Genomic DNA, 17,460 nt, shown 5'->3' on the forward strand with positions numbered 1-17,460 from the left:
GGATATTAAATATTATGCTATGAAAAACAATTATGAGTCAGAGGCATCCATCAAACATTTATCGAATTGCTCCTTACAGGCGTTATGCAGGGAACATAGAAATGAATAAATCATGATTCTAAACATTCTGAGATATCTGTGTGGCTTGGTCCCTTACTTCCCTCAGAGTCCTGTGGATTCAGCCCAGATGCCACCTTTGTGTGACCTTTTCATGATTGTCAGTCTCCCTGACCCTCCTCTGCACTCCTAGTCCTGCTTATCTCTTTTCCTTTCCCCAGAGCACTTATCACCCTCTAACATATTATATATTTGCTATTTTTTTTTTTTTTTTGGCTGCACTGGGTCTTCAATTGGGGTGTGCGGGCTTCTCTTATGGTGAAGCATGCTATAATTATTGTTTTTCTTGTGACTAAATTATTCCTAAAACATGGTGGGTGGTCAATAATATGCACTGGATAACTGAATGATGCAGAAATTTTAAAACATACTGGAGTGGGTTGTCATGCCCTCCTCCAGGAGATCTTCCCAATCCAGGAGTCAAACCAAGACTCTTACATCTCCTGCATTGGCAGGTGTGTTCTTTACCACTAGCACCACCTGGGACCACCCCCCCCCCGCCCACCTTATATCATAATTTGGGCTAAATAAATGGGAGGAGAGATTTTTTGGAGGTATATGAGTAAGTTCTCGCTTTTCTAAAAGAGCCTCCCTATTTTTCCCTCTGGATACAAGGAGCAGTGTGACCCCATTTACAACTGGCAGCAAAAATGTGATGCAGGTGACCTGATAATTTATCATCTGTCAAATCAGGACACTACTGAGAGTGACAGGGAGAGTTGTTAATGATTATCACAGGTGAAAAGCACAAAATAGGTTTTCCCAGAAAACCAGGTTGTTTGGTCACCCTGTTTTGATGCTAGAGACTAACCTTAGAAGGAAAATAAAGCAGCTTATTAAAGGTAGAGAAAGCAGCTTATGAAAGATAGAGAAAACAGTGTTAATGAACTGCTTAGACTTCCTGCTGGGAATGCATGGAATTGCTTTACTGGTTGGGCTTCTTTGAGTCAAGTCTGTGTTGCTTGGAATTTTAGAGCACCTTAGGTCCAAACATTGAATATCACTTTTAGTTGTTTGCTTGTTTTAGACTTACGGGAGTATGAGAACTTTCCTGGGATCAAGAGATGTGACTAGAGCCACCACAGGGAAGAAGTAGGCCCAAGAATTTACAATGTAATCTGATGTCAGAGAAAGTACAGAAAATAATCTGGTTCAACATGTGGTTGAACACAAGGTTCTGCTGAGGGGCCAGTTGTGTGATTGGTTGTTTTTATTCTAACAGTAACTTAAAGCCCTCCCTCTAACAAAGGGGTGAGACCTAGCACCAAGGCCCTGGAAGTTTATTTCTGTTTCCTGTTGTGAGGAGGTAAAGCTGAGAGTCTTTTGACAAGCTACATTCTCCCTCTTTCCCTGAAGTTCCCTGTACCATTGCTTTTTGTTTTCCCTTTCTATTTTGCATCTGGGAGGAGCCATGGCTGCATCTTCCAAGGAATCTACTTTAGTGGATAATATATTTTAAACTGGGGAAAATACACACACACACACACACACACACACCATTACCTCTGTGAGGTGGCCTGGTCTTTTTTCCCCAAAGTGCTTTAAGAGCCATTGTTTTCTTTAACTGTTATGACAATCAGATCCACCTCCTCTGGATATGGACGGAGAGTGGAAGGAGCGGTTTTGAATTTGAAATTGTGTGATTGTCATCTGAGCTGATGGGTTTGCTCATATTTGGGGCATTCAGAGAGAGAGGGCCGTGTAGCCAAGTGAGAGGTCAGTTACACGATACTCAGTAGTGTTTGCGATGGTACCAAGACCAGGGTACCAGAAACACAGCCATGGTCTCTGAAGTCAGGATTACCAAGTGATTTATTTATGAAGAAGTGTGGTGTACGATGTACATTTATCGGATGGAGTACTTATGCTGGCCATGACATAGATGTGATTGAAATACTGATGCATAAAAGACCAGGAAAAGGAAGGGCCATAGATGGTTCCATAAGAGAGGAAGGAGAGGAACTGTCACCAGCCTTCAGACAGATACAATATCTCAGAGAGGGGAGCAGCCTGCCCAAGGTCATACCCCTACTGTAGGGAAGAATCAGATACACTCCCCTTTCACAAATGCCAAGTCTTGTCATCTTCTTGTCATCTTCTCAGGTTTCAGCTGTCCCTTCTCTTTCCATAATATCTGGTCACCAGCCAGCCAGGTTGATCTCACAGTAAGAAAGGAAAAATCAGCAATGTTGCCCTGGAGTAATGAGCATTAGCAATTAGAATATTATCCAAGCAGCTCATAAAAAATAACTGTTGAGATGTTAAGAGACAGGAGTACTATCATTAAAGAAGATGACCAAGCAGTGGCCTGTAAACATCTTCGGTCACCCCAAACTGCTTTATTGACTGCTTTGGCCACCTGCTGCAAAGAACTGACTCATTTGAAAAGACCCTGATGCTGGGAAAGATTGAAGGTGGGAGGAGAGGGGAAGACAGAGGATGAGATGGTTGGATGGACATGAGTTTGAGCAAGCCCTGGGAGTTGGTGATGGACAGGGAAGCTTGGCATGTTGCAGTCCATGAGGTCTCAAAGAGTCGGACACGACTGAGCAACTGAACTGAACTGAATACCCAGCCTTACAATGAGTCACAATATTTTATCTCTGAAATTGTGTCTTGAAGAAGAGCTATTGAGGACTTTCTCAGCCATTAAATCTATTGGCTATTTGAGGAGATTAGCTTCCCCATAGATATCATCTGTCTGACCTCAAGAGCATGCATTTCATGGTAAATGAAAATGCGATAGTCAGTTTTGCAAATGGTCTATGCTATAAATTTCATAGCATGTTCCTACAACCCTTAGTGTGTCCTCTCCTGTTATGTTTGTCCCAGTTTCGTATATTGTGTATATATATTCCTAATGTAACTGACAAAGTTGCTGTTGCTATAAACTGTAAAGGGTGAAATAAACTGACATAGTCATTTATTTTTGAATAGTACATCAATGTTTAATACAAAAAAGATTTTAATATTTATTTTATTCTTCTTCAGTTAGGGCAATTTCTCAAATTAAGGTATAGTAGAAGCTGAGTGATTTTATAGATGGAGAAAAAGAAAAAGAGAGTGAAAGATAAAATCTCTCTTCTTCTAAGACAGTTGACATTTTTAATTGGCATCCCTTACATATATGGCTTCTTGGTGCCAGGTCAGCACATAATTAATGAAATAAGCTTGTCCGCCATCTGCCCCTGCTTATTGTGTCCACTTTCAGATGAATTATTTGCTGGCCTTCATCCCCAGGGTTGTCTTTGCCAATGAGTGAGCCAGACCACTAGGTTCTGGGACTAGGAATCACCCATGATGGGTACAGGAGGCATCACTGAGCTATAGGGTCACAACATTCATCAGTTATCCTCTCCTTGACCCTATGACCTTGGCTCTATCCATAGAAATAAGCTTCCAAACATGGCTCTTTTATTGTAGAAAACTCTCAAGTTTTCCCTTGGAAATGAATCTCCCATAACTCAACTCGCTAAAATCCCCCCTCCTGTGTGTGGTGTCCATATCACCATCCATATGGGATAGTTTGTTTCTCATACCCTGAAGTCCTGCCATGGAGTGACTGCCCTCAAATTTGACAGGATAATTATGTAAATTGCAAAATGCCACTCTTCTGGATTATCTCTCTTCCTGCCCCTGTCAGATGAGCCCTCCTTACCTACTAAAGTAACAGTATTCATACAGTTACCATGACACTCCAGTCAACACAAAACCATTCTCTCAAGTGGAAAGTACCAGCAAAATAAGGTGCTATTATAATGCCAAAATAGTTGTTTGTTATTTCTCTATGAAAAATAACATTTCTTCACATATCATAAGGATTAAATGAAAAAAATATATATAAAGTACTGATTATCACAATCTTCACAGTCATCATCATTATCAACATGTTTAAAACTTTAGTATAGTTGGATATACTGTGCTACAGATTTTTAGTACATGATTCTTTTCCATGAGGCATTTACCCTCCTGCTGCTGCTGCTGCTAAGTCGCTTCAGTCGTGTCTGACTCTGTGCGACCTCATAGAAGGCAGCCCACCAGGCTCCTCCATCCCTGGGATTCTCCAGGCAAGAATACTGGAGTGGGTTGCCATTTCCTTCTCCAATGCATGAAAGTGAAAAGTGAAAGTGGAGTCACTCAGTCGTGTCCGACTCTTAGCGACCCCATGGACTGCAGCCTACCAGGCTCCTCTGTCCATGGGATTTTCCAGGCAAGAGTACTGGATTGGGGTGCCATTTCCTGATTTACCCTCCAGTTAAATACAATACATTTATGCACAAAAGAAAATAATTAACAATGCAAGAAGCCTGAAACCACAAAATTGTTAGTGTCATGCTCTATTTGGAAATTGAATGCCAGGATAAACTTGCAGGAATTTTTTTTCCCCCTGTGATATGGTTAATTTCCCCCCACACTTTTATCTGGTTTAAGCCAGTTTTCTTTCCTTCTTCATCAGCTTGTGTTGTGGATTTTCGCCGTAAAACTTTTACTCAAGTCTTCCCTTGGAGCAATTGTTTTGGATGGTAGTCGCATTCCTGTTAGAAGGAGAATTAAGATGTGTGAGGCAGGAGACCAGACCAGTTTCCTTTCTTTCCCGTCCGTGCACACACAGTGGCGTAAATGGTGCCTAATTTCATAAATATGTATGAAAAGTGTAGGAAATGAGGAAGGAAGGGGGAAAACTGTCTTCTTGGTCTTTCTCTTGAAGCTCTGTTCTCAGGAGGGAGGCATTTCCCTTCACTATTGCTGTGCTCTCAAGGAATGTTCCCAGATAAGCACAAGGACCTCTTTTCTACACCACCCTCCACCTTATACCCAACAGGGAATCTGACCATTTTGTTCGTCTCTAGTTGCGAACCGTTTACCTGAAATATGAATTTCTCCTCTCTTCCCTTATAGTTGTGTTGAGGAGCTGCCCAACTCCGTTTTCCTCAATGGATGTTTTTGGCAATGTATTGATTCTGTAGTTTCCCACCTGGGGAACAGTCCTGCTGTTTTACTTCAGTCCTGCTGTTTTTACCTGCTGTTTTATTCAGATGCTCAGTTTTGCCTCTCATGACTTAGGACTTGAGTTTCAGGCCAGCTTTTTCACTCTCCTCTTTTACTCTTCAAAGGTGAAAGTGAGAGTTGTTTAGTTGTGTCAGACTCTTTGCCATCCCATGGACTGTAGCTCACAAGGTTCCTCTGTCCATCGAATTCTCCAGGCAAGAATACTAGAGTGGGTACCCATTCCCTCTTTGCTTTATGCCAGTAGGGTGGTGTCATCTGCATATCTGAGCTTATTGATATTTCTTCCCTCAATCTTGATTCCATCTTGTACTTCATCCAGCCTAGCATTTCACATGATATACTCTGCATATAACTTAAATAAGCGGGTGGCAATATACAGACTTGATGTACTCCTTTCCCAATTTGGAACCAGTCCATTGTTCCATGCCCAGTTCTAACTGTTGCTTCTTGACCTGCATAAAGGTTTTGTAGGAGGCAGGTAAGGTGGTCTGGTATTCCCATCTCTTTTTTTTTTTTTTGGTATTCCCATCTCTTAAAGAATTTTCCACAGTTTGTTATGACCTACACAAAGGTCAAAGGCTTTAGCATAGTCAATGAAGCAGAAGTAGATGTTTTTCTGGAATTCTGTAGCTTTTTCTATGATCCAACAAATGTTGGCAATTTGTTCTCTGGTAGAAAGTGAAGAGGAATTAAAGAGCCTCTTGATGAAGGTGAAAAAGGAGAGTGAAAAAGCTGGCTTAAAACTCAACATTCAAAAAAATGAAAATAATGGCATCCAGTCCCATCACTTCATGGAAAATAGAGGGTGAAACAGTGGAAATAGTGACAGATTTTATTTTCTTAGGCTCCAAAATTTCTGTGGATGGAGACTGGAGCCATGAAATTAAAAGATGCTTTATCCTTGGAAGAAAAGCAATGACAAACCTAGATAGCATATTAACAAGCAGAGACATTACTTTGCCTACAAAGATCCGTATAGTCAAAGCTAAGGTTTTTCCAGTAGTTATGTATGGATGTGAGAGCTGGACAATAAAAAGTCTGAGCACTGAAGAACTCATGCCTTCAAACTGTGGTGCTAGTGAAGACTCTTGAGAGTCCCTTGGACAGCAAGGAGATCAAACCAGTCAATCCTAAAGGATATCAACCCTGAATATTCATTGGAAGGACTGATGCTGATGCTGAAACTCCAATACTTTGGCCACTTGATGCGAAGAGCCAACTCATTAGAAAAGACTCTGATGCTGGGAAAGATCAAAGACAGGAAGAGAAGGAGAGGACAGAAGATGAGATGGTTGGATGGTATCACCAACTCTATGGACATGAGTTTTAGCAAGCTCTGGGAGATGGTGAAGGACAGGGCAACCTGGCATGCTGAATTCCATAGGTTGCAAAGAGTCGGACATGATTGAGTGACTGAACAACAGCCATCCCCTTCTTCAGGGCATCTTCCTGACCCCTACATTGCAGGCAGACTGTTTACCATTTGAGCTACCAGGAAAGCCCCTGAAACTCAACATTAAACTTACCCTTGAATCACTACATTAAAAAAAAAAAAAAAAACACACCAAGATCATGGCCTCCAGTCTCATCTCTTCAAGGTAAACAGAAGAGGAAAATGTGGAAACCATGACAAATTTTGTTTACTTGGACTCCAAAATCACTGTGGTTGCTGACTGAAGCCATGAAATGAAAAGACACTTGCTCCTAGGAAGGAAAGCTATGACAAATTAAGACAGCATGTTAAAAAGCAGAGACATTCTGTGGCCAACAAACGTCCATATAGTCAAAGCTATGGTTTATCCAGTATTCAAGTATGAATGTGAGAGTTTGACCATAGAGAAGGCTGAGTGGTGAAGAATTGATGCTTTTGAACTGTGGTACTGGAGAAGACTCTTGAGAGTCCCTTGGATGGCAAAGAGATCAAACCAGTCAATCCTAAAGGAAATCAACCCTGAATATTCATTGGAAACACTGTTGTTGAAGCTGAACTTCCAATACTTTGGCCACCTGAGAAAAGTTGACTCTTTGGAAAAGACCCTGACGCTGGGAAAGATTGAAGGCAGGAGGAGAAGGGGACAACAGAGAATAAGATGGTTAGATAGCATCAATGACTGAATGGACACAAAGCTGAGCAAACTTCTGGAGATAGTGAAGGACAGAGCAGCCTGCCGTACTACAGTCCACGAGGTCACAAAGAGTTGGACACAGGTTCAAGACTAAACAAGAAGACCTAGGATTTGAATAATATCACAGCTTAAATTTGCCCAGGAAGGCAGTTGAGACACTGCCTAATATTTACTAACCTCTCCATTTTTCTTTTGTTATATTAGTTAATAAGAAAATCCAAGGCTTGGCTTATTGGTTCTCATCTAAAATATGGAATTTCAAAATTTCAGGATAGTGCAGTCACTATGTTTGCTGGAGAAAAGAAATCACGTGCCACTTTTATTTATCCAGTAAACATTCGTAGGCATTTACAACATATTATTGTTCTGTATTGAAGCTACAAGTAACAAGGAAACAAAAGCAAACATGGTCTCTGGTCTCTCTGAGCTTTGTTCTAATGGACTATATTCTATTAAAAAAATTAAAAAGCATGTTAGCATCTTGGGTAGGTTTTGAAGTGTTCTGGAAAAAAGTTCCTTAAGCTAATTAAATTTCAAACACACAAATAGAGATCCATCTTATTATGAGATGAGTTTTTGTTTTGATTTTTTTTAAACCGGTTGGCTAAGAAGCCTGGACAATTGATGTTCATGATTTTAATAAGTTCTGCAAAGCCAGCATCCTTTTCTGAATATTCTTTTTCTTTTTTTGAAGTCAAGGGCCACTGGGCTGAGCAATCAGACAGGTGGCCTCACTGCTACTTCATGAGAAGTACCAATGAAGAAAGAAGAAACCAATGCAGCCAGTGGTATATTTCTTATGCCAACTAACTCATCCTAGGATGCTAAAATTAACCCAAAGAGACAATTTGATAAATGTGAAAAGATTTTCTTCCTATAATGTAATGTGTCAAACTTTAGAAACTCTTAACCTCTTTTTTTTTTTTTTGCCAGCTCTTTAATTCAACCTTTTGTTTCCCAGGCCAAACCCAAGAGGAGGAAAAATAGCAAGTGGTAGAAAATATAGTGCAAATGGTAGCTAAAGCAGTCTTTGGCTCGGCACACCCACAGAACCCTTTGTCTAAAGGCAAGATTCTTAGGGTAGCCCTCACACTCCTTAAGGTCTTCCACAGCCACCAACCAAGTGGTCTGCTTTATCTAATTGCTGATGATTCTGAGTGCATAGTTTCTCCAGTGATTGAACAGAACAATGGTGATCACTTTGATTAAAAAGAAATAGGAGAAAAAGTATCAAATCCCTACCAAATACGTGTTGACCAGACACTTGGCTTGAAACTTTGTGATATGTTAATTCACTCATAAGAACCCAGTAAATCAGGCACTAGACTATTGTGTATGAGAAATATATATTTGGTCTTTGTCTACAGTCCCTGGCTCACAGCTTTTTTTTTAAAATTAATTTATTTATATTAATTGGAGGCTAATTACTTTACAATACTGGCTCACAGCTCTTAAGATCCTTGGCATGTCCTGTGATAAGAGCAATAAATGTATCTTTTGTCATGCCACTGAAGTAAGTTTTGGAAAGTCCTTTGGTAACCTAAGAATGGGAGCTGGAGGTTGGTTGCCAGGGGAACCGATCCTGAGAATAGATGGTTGAAACTTTCAGCCCCCTTCTCCCTCCTCCCAAGAGAGGTGGGGCTGGAAGTTGATTACAATTTCCAATAGCCAATAGTTTAATCAATCTTGACTATGTAATGAAGCCTCCATGGAAACCTAAAAGGCTTTCCAGGTTGGCAAACATATGGAGGTGCTCCTGGAGAGGGCATGTGAGCTCCCCTCTGCCCTATGCTTTGCCAAGCATCTCTTCCATCTGGCTGTTCCTGAGTTATATTCTTTTATAATACACCAATGGCCTGCTAAGTAAAATGCTTCTGTGAGTCACTTTGGTAAATGAATCAAACCCAAGGAGGGGTTCTCGGGAATTTTTGAAATCTGTAGCTCATTGATCAGAAACACAGTTAACAATCTGGGCCTGCTGCTGGCATCTGAAGTTGTGGAGTAGGGGTCAGGGGACGGTCTTGTAGGACTGAGCCCTCAACCTTTGGATACGATGCCATGTCTGGGTAGACAGTGCAGAATTGAGGTAGATGGAGTTGAGTTGTCAGATACTCAGATGGTGTTGGAGCATTGCTGGTGGGTTAACATGTATATGTTATATATATATATATATATATATGTTATATATATATGTATATATATATATATGTATATATATATATATATATGTATATGTATATATATGTATATGTATATATATATATATATATATGTTAACTTGTATATGTTAACCCAACATATACAAGTTGGGTTTGGTGATCAGAATACCCTCATGAGGCACCATTCTTTCCACTTTGTGAACAAGGAAACTGAGGCTCCCAAAGGTTAAATAATTTTCCCAAGGTTGTGTGTGTGCTCAGTCTCTCAGTTGTGTCTGACTCTTTGAGACCCTGTGGACTGTAGCCCAACAGTCTCCTCTGTCCATGGCATTTCCCAGGCAAGACTATTGGAGTGGGTTGCCATTTCCTCCTCCAGAGGATCTTCCCTACCTAGGGATCGAACCTGGGGCTCCTGCATCTCCTGCATTGGCAGGCAGATTCTTCACCACTGAGCCACCTGGGAAGCCCTTACCCGAGGTCACCCCTAAGATAAGTAGTCGAGTCCAGAATGAAAGCTAGAACTGCTTTATTCAAAGTTCATGCCTTTCAATAAATGGCACTTCCTCATGGTATGGCAGGGAGTGGGGTGGGGTGGGTTGGGAGTTGAGGGTGAGGAGGTGGTGTGTGAACATTCAATTGTCCAAAAAAAAGGCATGACAGACTGAGCTTAGGCAACTTAGATATTTCATATTTTGCTTGTGGCTATGGGGTACAATTACTGACATCCTAATAATTACCCAGTGAACAATCTCTTCAGTATCTTGAGATGTACAAGTTCACTCCCAGGAAATGGGCAGCTCTGTAATATAAAGGGAAAATAGAGATGAAAAGCCTGTATCATTTTTTCTACCTGCTGAAAAGGGGACTACTACCCTTAGGTTAAGGTCATAGAAATATTCAATGATAGATATAGTTGTTTTGTTCTTCTATATCACCTTGTAATTTCATCTTCAAATTATTATGCTACTGAATTGTGCTGTATTATATTTATGGTCTATTTTACCATATCATAATTATTGATTAATGTTCCTGACCTTATTTTTTCTATGAAGTTTTTCATGACGAAAAGCATGTTTTTGTGTTTGCATTCACTTTGTCTAATGTAGTATGTAGTCCAAGTAAATTGTCAGTTTCATATAGAACCAAATTCTCTTGGACAACTTAATTTATCTGTCTATCTATCAGTCTTGTAGTTGTTGTTCTTCAATTGCTAAATAGTGTCTGACTCTTTGTGACCACACGGACTGCAGTACACCAGGCTCCTCCATCCTTCACCATTTCCCAGAGTTTGCTCAAATTTATGTTCATTGAATCAGTAATGCTATCCAAACATCTCATCCTCTGCTGCCTCCTTTTCTTTTTGCCTTCACTTTTCCCAGCATCAGGGTCTTTTCAAGCAAGTTGACTGTTCACATCAGTGGTCAAAGTATTGGATCTTCAGCTTCAACATCAGTCCTTTCGATGAATATTCAGGGATAATTTCCTTTAGGATTGACTGATTTGATCTCCTTGCTGTCCAAGGGACTCTAAGAGTCTCCTGCAGCACCACAATTCAAAAACATTAATTTATCATCATCTATCTATCTAACTCCATAATATATATCTCTGAGGTTTCTGTTAATTTATATCCCACATATACAACCACACAAACTGGCTATAATGAAATAAAAAGACATGTTTACTTGGACTTGGGTCTCAGGTTCCTCATTTATTAAGTGAAAGTGAATGTGACAAGTTTTTCTCAGCTAAATATATATATATTGTCAAATTCATAGGGTAACTTAAAGCCAATATTAAAAAATCATCCTCCAGTTACCCTTCCCACTCAATAGTTCTAAGTTTAAATGATTCAGAATCAGTTGGTGGAGCTTTTAAAATATGAACATACTTGACTTTAGTAAATCTCCGGTAAATTTTGGCTTCTCAGGGGTGTGTTCCAGCATGTATATATATTTTTAAATCTTCCCAAGTTATTCTGATATTCAGACCCAAGTAAGAACTTGGCTAATCCAAGGTGAATAGTAAGTAGAGGATCTTGAATAAATGAAACTGATTTACAGCTGCTAAAGTAATAGACTCAGAGAACACATGCTTGCTGCCCTTACAAGAAGGCAAATTTGCATGTATTTTGTGAACTTCTTAGTTAACAGTTGGATTTTTATGTAGAAGAATTCTTCTAAAACACACTTGGAAATCTACTTAGAATATATAGCATATTATTAGAATAGAGTGTTTATTTTGATTTTCTGGAAAGTACAGAGTGTGATCTGTTTTAGTTGGCCTGCTTTATGATACATTCCAAATTTAAAACCATTTCTAAATTTTATTCAAGGATTACTGGAGGTGGATGTGTCTAAGAGTATCTTATAAGTGTGTAAGATACAGTATTGCTATTGAGAAGGCTGATGCCACTTTGACACTCACTCTTTCATATTTAACCTGATTTTGAACTCCTCTCTGGAAAAGTTTATTTACTTTTTTAAAAATATTTTTTGTGGAGTTCCAGTCTTGCCTGTTCTATATGACTTTCTAATCATTTCAAGCATGTAAATTTATTAATTCATATTTATTTTTATGATTTCAAATTCCAAGGTACTAATTATCCTGTTTGGCAAGAAGGAGTTCATGATCTGAGCCACAGTCAGCTCCTGGTCTTGTTTTTGCTGACTGTATACAGCTTCTCCATCTTTGGCTGCAAAGAATATAAACAATCTGATTTTGGTATTGAACATCTGGTGATGTCCATGTGTAGAGTCTTCTCTTGTGTTGTTTGAAGAGGGTGTTTGCTATGACCAGTGCATTCTCTTAGCAAAACTCTATTAGCCTTTGCCCTGCTTCATTCTGTACTCCAAGGCCAAATTTGCCTGTAAGTCCAGGCGTTTCTTGACTTCCTACTTTTGCATTCCAGTCCCCTATAATGAAAAGGACATCATTTTTGGGTGTGAGTTCTAAAAGATCTTGAGGTCTTCATAGAACCATTCAATTTCAGCTTCTTCAGCATTACTGGTCGGGGCATAGACATGGATTACTGTGATAATGAATAGTTTGCCTTGGAAATGAACAGAGATCATTCTGTCCCTTTTGAGATTGCATCCAAGTACTGCATTTTGGACTCTTTTGTTGACTATGATGGCTACTCCATTTCTTCTAAGGGATTTTTGACCACAGTAGTAGATATAATGGTCATCTGAGTTAAATTCACTCATTTCAGTGCATTGTATTTTGCTGATTCCTAAAATGTCTATGTTCACTCTTGCCATATCCTGTTTGACAACTTACAATTTGCCTTTATTCATGGACCTAACATTCAGATTCCTTTGCAATATTGCTCTTTACAGCATCGGACCCTGCTTCCACTACCAGTCACATCCATGACTGGGTGTTGTTTTTGGTTTAGCTCTGTCTCTTCATTCTTTCTGAAGTTATTTCTCCACTGATCTCCAGTAGCATATTGGGCACCTACCAACCTGGAGAGTTCATCTTTCAGTGTCCTATCATTTTGCCTTTTCATACTATTCATGGGGTTCTCAAGGCAAGAAGACTCCTTACTATCAAATTCAAACTTAAATTGAAGAAAGTAGGGAAAACCACTATACCATTCAAGCATGACCTAAATCAAATCCCTCACAATTATACAGTGGAAGTGGGAAATAGATTTAAGGGACTAGAACTGATAGACAGAGTGCCTGATGAACTATGGACAGAGGTTCATGACATTGTACAGGAGACAGGGATCAAGACCATCCCCAAGAAAAAGAAATGAAAAAAAGCAAAATGGCTGTCTGAGGAGGGCTTGCAAATAGCTGTGAAAAGAAAAGAAGCAAAAAGCAAAGGAGAAAAGGAAAGATATACTCATTTGAATGCAGAATTCCAAAGAACAGCAAGGAGAGAAAAGAAAGCCTTCCTCAGTGATCAGTGCAAAGAAATAGAGGAAAACAATAGAATGGGAAAGACTAGAGATCTCTTCAAGAAAATTAGAGATACCAAGGGAACATTTCATGCAAAGATTGGCTCAATAAAGGACAGAAATGGTATGGACTTAACAGAAGCAGAAGATATTAAGAAGAGGTGGCAAGAATACACAGAAGAAATATACAAAAAAGATTTTCACAACCCAGATAATCATAATGGTGTGATCACTCACCTAGAGCCAGACATCCTGGAATGTGAAGTCAAGTGGGCCTTAGGAAGCATCACTATGGACAAAGCTAGTGGAGGTGATGGAATTCCAGTTGAGTTATTTCAATCCTAAAAGATGATGGTGCGAAAATGCTGCACTCAATATGTCAGCAAATTTGGAAAACTCAGCAGTGGCCACAGGACCAGAAAAGGTCAGTTTTCATTCCAATCCCAAAGAAAGGCAATGCCAAAAATGCTCAAACTACTTCACAATTGCACTCATCTCACATGCTAGTAAAGTAATGCTCAAAATTCTCCAAGCCATGCTTAACCAATACATGAACTGTGAACTTCCAGATGTTCAAGCTGGTTTTAGAAAAGGCAGAGGCAAATTGTCAACATCCGCTGGATCATCGAAAAAGCAAGAGGTTTCCCAAAAAACCATCTATTTCTGCTTTATTGATTATGCCAAAACCTTTGACTGTGTGGATCACAATAAACTGTGGAAAATTCTGAAAGAGATGGGAATACCAGACCACCTGATCTGCCTCTTGAGAGATACGTACGCCAGTCAGGAAGCAACAGTTAGAGCTGGACACGGAACAACAGACTGGTTCCAAATAGGGAAAAGAGTACGTCAAGGCTATATAACGTCACCCTGCTTATTTAACTTATATGCAGAGTACATCATGAGAAACACTGAGCTGGATGAAGCACAAGCTGGAATCAAGTTTGCCAGGAGAAATATCAATAACCTCAGATATGCAGATGACACCACCCTTATGACAGAAAGCAAAGAACTAAAAGAGCCTCTTGATGAAAGTGAAAGAGGAGAGAGAAAAAGTTGGCTTAAAGCTCAATATTCAGAAAACTAAGATCATGGCTTCCGGTCCCATCACTTCATGGCAAATAGTTGGGGAAACAGTAGAAACGGTGATAGACTCTATTTTTGGGGGGCTCCAAAATCACTGTAGATGGTGACTACAGCCATGAAATTAAAAGATGCTTACTCCTTGGAAGAAAAGTTATGACCAACCTAGATAGCATATTAAAAAGCAGAGACATTGCTTTGCCAACAAAGGTCCGTCTAGTCAAGGCTATCGTTTTTCCAGTAGTATGGTTTCCAGTAGTATGGTTTTTCCAGTATGGATGTGAGAGTTGGACTATAAAGAAAGCTGAGTGCCAAAAAATTGATGCTTTTGAACTGTAGTGTTGGAGAAAACTCTTGAGAGTCCCTTAGACTGCAAGAAGATCCAACCAGTCCATCCTAAAGAAAGTCAGTCCTGAATATTCATTGGAAGGACTGATGTTGAGGCTGAAACTCCAATCCTTTGGCCACTTGATGCAAAGAGCTGACTCATTTGAAAAGACCCTGATGCTGGGAAAGATTGAAGGCAGGAGGAGAAGGGGACAACAGAGGATGAGAAGGTTGGATGGCATCACCGACTCAGTGGAGATGAGTTTGAGTAAACTCCAGGAGTTGGTGATGGACAGGGAGTCCTGGTGGCAGGTCACAGTCCTTGGGGGCAAGAGCTGTGCAGGACTTAACAACCAAACAACTACCGCCACCAATTATCCTCCTTTATTGAATTTCTGCATTTTTTTTCTTTAGCATTTTAGAGACATTGTGTCTCAAAATTGCTTGCAATTATTATTATCTACTATTTTTCAGTAGAGGCTATTTTAGATGTGAGGGTTCTTTGAACCCTCCTTTGTGAATGGAGTCTTTGAAAACAAGGTCATGCTTTGTTTTTCAAATCTCTAAAGGCTTTCAGATTTATTAGATCAGTTTGCGTTTCTGGATGTGGTATTATCACATCTACTTTGTGCAGTCAAAGTATATTTAAGACACTACCTATTTGTGGTGCAGAACTGATGCTATGACTGACTTCTCATTGACATTATTTTATCTGAAAGCCTGGACTCCTTTCCTCTTATAAGCATGAAAATCCCACAGCCCCATCCCTGCAACATGCATCTTTGTTCCAAATTCCCCTGGATTGCTGCAGTGTCATCATTGTTTATGAAGGTCTTTTGTATCTTATTTAATTCCTGGCATCTTGGACTCTTTCATTTGAATTCAATTGTGTTTTGTTTTTTTTTTAACTACTGTGTCTGTATATGGCCATTTCTATTTTTAGCACTTATATTTGTTATTAGTCATTTTCATCAAATGAGTATGTCATATTACTTGAGGTTGGATCTGTTCTTCAAGACCATGCTTGAATTTCCTAAATTCCACAGAAGTCTTTGTGCCACTTTAGAAACTAGAATTTCTCTGAAATGCCCCATACTCATATATTCCATACAACCATACATCTGATTACATATTGTTCCCAAGAATAATTGCATGTAATCACTTTAATCACTTTTTTTCCTGCCACAAACATTATAAGCTGCTTTTTAAAAACGGCATATGCCCTAATTTAAATTCAGGCTTCCTAGGTGGCTCAGTGGTAAAGAATCCACCTCCCAAGCAGGAGATGTGTATTTGATCGCTGGGTCAGAAAAATCCCCTGGAGGAGGAAATGACTACCCACTCCAGTATTCTTGCCTGGGAAATCCCTTGGACAGAGGAACCTGATGGGATACAGTCCATTTGGTCCCAAAAGATTGGAACAACTTAGCACCTAAACAACAATGACTAATTTAAATCCAATGTGACAATGGGTCAGGAGACTTCCTTTCCTAATTAAGGAAGCCCATAAAAAAAAAAAAAAACAAGCCTATAAAATTCTAAACGGAAGATAAAGTCTTAACATCTATAACACATTCCAGCATGTAAAATACATTCATCTTCACAATAAACTTTCAAGCCATATTTCATCATTTGACTTTACATGTTAAGCAGCTGAGACCCAGGAAAGTATAGGTCTGAGGTCATACAGTTAAAATACAGCAGAGAAAAGGATCAAGTTCATTTCTCTGCTCAGTATCCACATTTCCTATGAAGTTTCCTTGGTTGTAAACTGGGGCTATTGTGAAAATCAAGGGAGGTAATATATGCACTGTAGCTTTGTTAACTATGGAGTACAATACAGCAGTGAAAACCAATGATGGCAACAATGCACAGTAGCAGAACCTCATCTTGATAGAGGAAAACTAACTCTTTTATAGCTTGTTTATAACGTTGGCTTACCTAGGTTAATTTCCAAAATGACTATTTTGAGTATACTATAAAGGATGTTTATGGATGGTCCGGTCACTCAAAAGAACAATATACATGATAACCTCTCTCAGTCTTTCTTGCTTCTATAAAAGGAGCAAAAAAAAAAAAAAAAAAAAGACATTGTCTCTTTAGTTTTTGTTCCCCTGGTCAGGGGCATGTCTTTTCCTGTTAGTCCTGATCCCTGTGGGATTTTATAATTTTCTTTTCTTGGTTTTCTGCTGCTTTTGTATGGTTATTCCCTTGGTTAGGTCTCTGCTGTGACAATGATGAGTGAATTGAGGTTATTAGCCAGCTCATTCCAGGCAGAAATAGCTCCACTACACTTGCCAGGGATAGCTATATAAGCCCTTTTAAAATCATTAGAAAACCAGAAAACCATTTCAAATTGAAGTGCAATTAGCGCTAATATACTTTAAAGCAAGTGTATTTACATGTAGGCTAATTAAAGAAATCCTTAAAGAATTCAACATTACAGATGACACACTGAGGAAAAAAGTATGTTAGGGTATATCTCTTTTTTTTCCTCAATGCAAAATTGTACAATAAACACATCTTCATTTATAGAACTGTCTCAAGTTGTTATGGCAACTGGAATTTGGGGTCAAGCAGAGAATGTATTGTTGCCATTGTTCTCTGAGCCTGGAGAAATGGCATTTGAACATCTGATACAGGTTTTGAACATTGTTGAAAAAAGGAAGGCTTACTTTTAGTGCCCTAGATTCCATTCCTAAACACTCTCTTCTCTGAAAAACTTTACATT

The 17,460-nt window shown here is 39.4% G+C and overlaps 1 long non-coding RNA gene across 1 annotated transcript; it reads right to left on the reverse strand.

Annotated features, from left to right (window-relative positions):
• Positions 1-313: 313 nt before the first annotated feature.
• LOC145508744 (uncharacterized) lies at positions 314-17,250 on the reverse strand. Its single transcript, XR_014055586.1, has 3 exons — positions 16,671-17,250; positions 10,150-10,211; positions 314-2,311 (listed from the first exon to the last, which is right to left on the reverse strand). It is a non-coding gene; the product is annotated as an uncharacterized LOC145508744 (long non-coding RNA).
• Between the last annotated feature and the right edge of the window lie 210 nt (positions 17,251-17,460).

This window comes from Giraffa tippelskirchi, chromosome 6, assembly GCF_054371585.1.
Source record: "Giraffa tippelskirchi isolate mGirTip1 chromosome 6, T2T-mGirTip1v1.2.pri, whole genome shotgun sequence".
Taxonomy (NCBI): Eukaryota; Metazoa; Chordata; class Mammalia; order Artiodactyla; family Giraffidae; genus Giraffa; species Giraffa tippelskirchi.